The sequence below is a fragment of the Nicotiana tomentosiformis genome, chromosome 2 (genome assembly GCF_000390325.3).
Source record: "Nicotiana tomentosiformis chromosome 2, ASM39032v3, whole genome shotgun sequence".
Classification (NCBI taxonomy): Eukaryota; Viridiplantae; Streptophyta; class Magnoliopsida; order Solanales; family Solanaceae; genus Nicotiana; species Nicotiana tomentosiformis.
Window position 1 is genome coordinate 176,316,152 of NC_090813.1, and position 6,000 is coordinate 176,322,151.

A 6,000-nucleotide genomic window follows, 5' to 3' on the forward strand; every position below is an offset into this window, starting at 1 on the left:
CTACGACCAACATCTGAATAGGATTTTTAATGACGCTGAGCACTTTTCAACCGCTCCTTAATGATTCTAACCTTTTCCATAGCCTGATGCACGAGTCCTGGTCCTATCAACTTAGCTTCCCCAATCTCGAACCACCTAATGGTAGATCTACATCTCCTACCATATAATGCCTCAAATGCTGCCATCTGAATACTAGTATGAAAGTTGTTGTTATAAACAAACTCTATGAGTGGCAAATGATCATCCCAGCTACCCTTGAAGTCAAGAACACAAGCACGCAATATGTCCTTAAGTGCCTGAATAGTCCGCTCTACCTGCCCATCGGTCTGTGGATGGAAGTTTGTACAAAGATTCACCTGAGTACCCAAACCTTGCTGAAATGTCTTCCAAAAATTTGCCGTGAACTGAGCCCCTCGATTGGAAATTATAGAAACTGGAGTTCCATATAGCCTGACTATTTCCTTGATATACAACTGAGCATATTGTTCTGATGTGTCGGTAGATTTAACTGGCAAGAAGTGTGCTAATTTCGTGAGCCAATCCACAATCACCCAAATTGAGTCAAACTTGCGTGCAGTACGTGGTAATCCTACCAAAAAAAATCCATATTAATCATTTCCCACTTCCACATTGGAATTTCTATGTTCTGTGCCAACCTACTAGGCCTTTGGTGTTCAGCCTTCACTTGCTGACAAATTGGACATTTGGCCACAAAGTCCGTTGCATTCCTCTTCATATCATTCCACTAGTAGACTTCTTTAAGATCATGATACATCTTTGTAGAACCTGGGTGCACGGAATTCCTGGAACGATGAGCCTCGGTCATGATTCTTTCCCGGAGACTACCTACATCTGGAACACATAATCACCCTTGGTACCTTAGTGTACCATCATCCACGCCAAGAGAAAAATTCATGGTCTTATGTTTACGAATCCCTTCTTTCAACTGTTCCAACAATGGTCGTTGTGTTACTTCTCCTTTACTTCCACAACAAGCGATGATTCAGCCCTATTTTGTACAATTACCCTACCTTCACTAGAGTCCATAAGACGAACTCCTAAACTAGCCAACCGATGAACCTCCTTGGCCAACAACCTTTGATATGACTTCAAGTGGGCCAAACTACCCATAGATATTTGGCTAAGAGCATCTGCCACAACATTAACCTTCCCAGATGATATAGAATATCAATATCATAATCTTTACATAACTCAAGCCATCTTTTCTACCTTATATTCAATTTCTTCTATTTGCAAATATATTGATGGATCTTTTGGTCCGTGAATATGTCCACCTGGACACCATACAAATAATGACACAAAATGTTTAATGCAAAAATCACAGCCACAAGTTCTAAGTCATGTGTTGGATTGTTCTTTTCATGATTTTTAACTTGCCTAGAGGCATAAATGATCATCATGCCACATTGCATTATTAGTGGAACATCTATATCACATTTCTCTTTCATATGACCTCCTAGGAATTGAGTTCTACAAAAATTTCCTTGATACGGTTACAATCTTATTAGTACTTGCAACTTGTTTTTCCAAATTTCTCACCAAAAGACATTACTAGGTTAGTTTTCTTATAGGACCATCTGTTTCAAATGAATAACATCTACTAGCTTACACACACACCCTGATAACATCAACTTGCATGGCATTGCCTCAAATGTGAAGTAACATCATGCTCAGACCTTTCTTAGCCACCCTTTTTCCTCCTTATAAGTCTTATAGGATTCTAAGAAACTACTCTACTTCCCTTGTGAACATTCTCATGATCCCTCTTTACTGCTAAACACTTCCCAAAATACATATCAACACCCTTCATATATATTATATTCAACAAAAGTCATTGGCCCGAACATGGCCTTTTCTGAAACTTGAGATCCTCCTAAATTCTTCAACGACGACTTCTTGTCTTCCTTATAAGTGTAGGACTTAGTCCACCTGATTCCATCCTCGATGAGTAACTCACCTTATTCCCAGAATTGTAGTCACCAATAGTGTTTCCTGGTATTGCAGCCTAAGAGCTATCATGTTAAACATGTTTGGTTCGTAACAACTGTTCATCCTCTCTCAATCTATTTTGAATATTTCCTTTTTTTTCCTTTGGGTAGATTGCGTTGTTTTTTCCCTCTTTGATCGCCCTTTTGTCTAGATAATATGCTGGTACTATATTTTCTTTGTGATTGGAGCATTCATTCCCATCCTATTTTATCCTTAATTTATAATTGACAGCCTTATTGTGCCACACACTTGTCTTCCTCCCATGAACACGTAGTATCATTGTGCCTGGTTTGTTGAGTTTATCACACCGCCACTTCATCACCAGTAGTCTCACTTTCCAATGTAATATATAGACATGAACTCCCTCTAAATCTTTTAGTTGATATTCAGTGTCACTCAAGTCGGCTGCATTACAGTTGATCCTTTATATCTTCTATTAACACTTGTGCTCTAGGCGAGTCCACCATTCCGATACAAACTATTTCGCAATAACCATTACCATCTCAATTTATAGATTTTCTTCCAATTCTTCTCGCCTCATTCTTCCTGGTTAGTGAATAGATATGCATTCTTCCATACGTTATGTGGTTTTTTCCCTTAGTTGGGAATTCATCCTGCTCACCTCTCGACACTTGTTGGGATATCTGTGGGAAAGTGTGTCTATCCGTGTATCACTTAACACTTCATTGCTTGTAAGATTCTTAAAAGACTCTCCATCAAGTCCAGATGGACTCTTAGGTTATTATAACATCACATTTATCTCTCCCACTCGTTATTTCTTTCTTAAAGCCTTGGAACTTTAGCTAAATCCCAAATCCATGATAAACTCATTCTAAGAACTCGCAAGCCTCTCACGTTTGATCTGTAGTACTTCCTTGGGTTCCATTGTCCCTGACTCTCTAACAAGTATAAAACCCTTTTGCAAACCTTACTCTTAGTTTCTAGTATCGTTGACCCTGTCATGTATATTGTCACGTACGAAGAATTTACATTTCTTAACCTTCCACATTATTTTTGTACTAGTGGTTTATCATTTGCATATCCTTTCAGAGAATCACATTATCCCTTACCACTTTTCTAGACTACACATGTCTTCACCAAAATGTCCAAAAATCATAGCTACATGGCCCTACTCTCATTTTATTGTACTTAAGTAGACTCACCATGGCCCTTCCCTCCCCACTTGGGGTGAATGTTTCACATTTCGACACAAGTCTTGAGTTTAGCAATTTGAGGGACACATGTTTCACATCTCTAGCCCTCTTGTATATGATTGACTATTAGGGAGATTTAAGTCCCCATGGTATTAACCTCATAAGTTCTCTACTCTTATTCAGCCACACAGGTTTGGGATCCAAATCCCTCGTGTCAATATCCTTTTTGGAGTGTAACACGACTTCGCACATTCCTGGGATTTTTATATCATTCATAGTGCTAGGGTCTTCTAATTGGGGGTTCAATTGTCTCTTCTTTCATAACTTCTTGTCCCTCGTGAGAGACCTACACATTTATCATTACTCTCCAGGCCATTCCTTTCATATATCACGTGCCTATGTAACAAATTACATCTTAGAATCATATACATGGTTCTCACACTATCCACATGTACTAGTTAAGCTTAGGTCTCATTTATCACGTCAATGCCTCTTTGGAGGTGGGTAATCACTTCTAGCACTCTTCTTATATAAAGTATGCTCATGGTACTATATACTTATCATATATGGCCATACCATTCATTCAACATGATATATGTGCCATCTATTTAATATTCAGGCCTTTACCCATTTGACATGTCATATGATAACATTACTTGGAATAAACAAAGAGCGTTTAAACTTACCTTGAACCTCAACGCACGAGTTAGAAGACAATCTCATAGTCAAGCTCTATCGCACGATCTGGAGTGTTGAAGAAGGGTAACATTCCTAAAATGTCCATGTAGCCTCCAATTTATAGATGTGGTCGACAACACACCGATAAGAAGGACTCTACTAGACACAGCTCCGAGAAATCCTAGGATACTTTAAAACCTTAGACTCTGATACGAAGTTTGTCATGCCCCAAACTCGGGGAGCGCGACCGGCGCTCAACCGAGTGAACCCGGCCGAGCAAGCCTGTTGGATTTCCTTCTACCCGAACTCATCCATGAATAAAGAGAATACATATTTTCATTAATCAAACAATAAAGGGATCATTTCTACAATACCAATCCTTACCATATGCTACTTCATTTTAAAGTCTCAAATTTCACACACATTTTTCATAGTTTGAAGTGCAATAAGTAATTCAAACACAACATAACTAGTTTGACTTCCCCAACACCAATATACAACCCACATTATGTCTATAGAGCCTCTATAGATACAGAAGAGTGTTATGATAGTGCCGGCAATAAAGCCCCGATTATACCTCGAGACGTGATAATAATATGAACAAAATATACAATACATAACCCCGGGATAAAGTGGGGCTCACCAAGTCTTCTGGGAAGAGGATGTACCACTATCGCTGATCAACACTGCCTGCTATGGAACCACCTGCATCCATTTAAAAATAAAGTGCCCCCGGCAAAAAGGGCGTTAGTACTGTCGAATAGTACGAGTATGTAAAACTAAACACCATCTCAATATAATCAATAATAATACAAGGGGAAACGGTCAAGAATTCAACAAGAGCTTCAAATAATACTAAAACATCAAGTAAGGAATAACATAAGTTTTCAAGTCAATTTTCATGTTATTAGGTTGGGTGATCTTTAGTGTAGAATCTTACCTTTAGGATGAAGACCTTGTGGGTTATCCTTGTTAATCTTCCAAGATTTGAGCAAATATTGAAGCAAATTAGCCTAGGGTTTCTTCTCTCTCTAAAACACTCTCCCTTCTCTCTAAAACATGAGAATTCTTACTCAAAAATGATCCTTTGCGTGTGTTTAACGAAGTTGGGTTTGGTTATAAAAACCCAAAAATGAAGCTCCAAAATAGGGTATGCGGTCGCATATGCGACCGCAGAATGGATATGTGGTCCGCATATCGTCCGCATAATTTGGTCCCAAAAATTGAAACACATATGAGAGCCCCCTCACTACTGGAACTGACTCAACAATAGGAGTATTAGCACTAATATCTCTCACAACAGCCAAGTACGCCAAACACCCATTCTCAATAATTCGTTGAGCCTTAAAATATGAAATCACTATACTAGGAGTGTGACCAAGTGAACCTCTCCACTCCAACTTTGGCAACCCCAGCATCGCCAATGTCACGGTCTTAGCGTGACCATCAAGAATAGCATGGTACGGATATAGCTATCCATACCCAAAATCACCTCAAAATCAACCATGCTGAGCAATAAAAGATCAACTCTAGTCTCATAACCCCCAATGGTAACCACACAAGACCAATATACATGGTCTACCATAATAGAGTCACCTACCGGTGTAGATACATAAACAATAATATCTAAAGAATCACGAGGCATATCCAAATAACGAGCAAAGTATGATGACATGTATGAATAAGTGGAACTAGGGTCAAATAACACTAAAGAATCCTTGTGGCACACGGAAACAATACATGTGACCATGGCGTCGAAAGAAACTGCCTCAGGTCTGGTGGGTAATGCATAGCAACGGCACGTCTACCACTTGATTGACCTTCCCCTCTAGGGCGGCCTCATCTCGTATGACCTCCACCCCGAGCTGGCTGAGCGGGTGGTGTGGCAACTGGTTTGAGAGTCATAGTCTAGCCTTCATGTTGTGTTGGACCTCTACAGAAATAGGGGCAATACTTCCTCACATACCCCAACTCCCCACACTCGTAGAAACTTTGAATTGGGAATTACTGTAGGGCCTGAATTGGACCCCGTGAACTAGAATAGCTACTGGAAGGGCCCGGTGCTGACGAACTCTGACTTGATAGAGTGTGATAAGAGCTCTGAGTTGGGAGTGCGCTGAACAAATAATGTACTAAAGCTCCTCAACTGGAAGGTGGT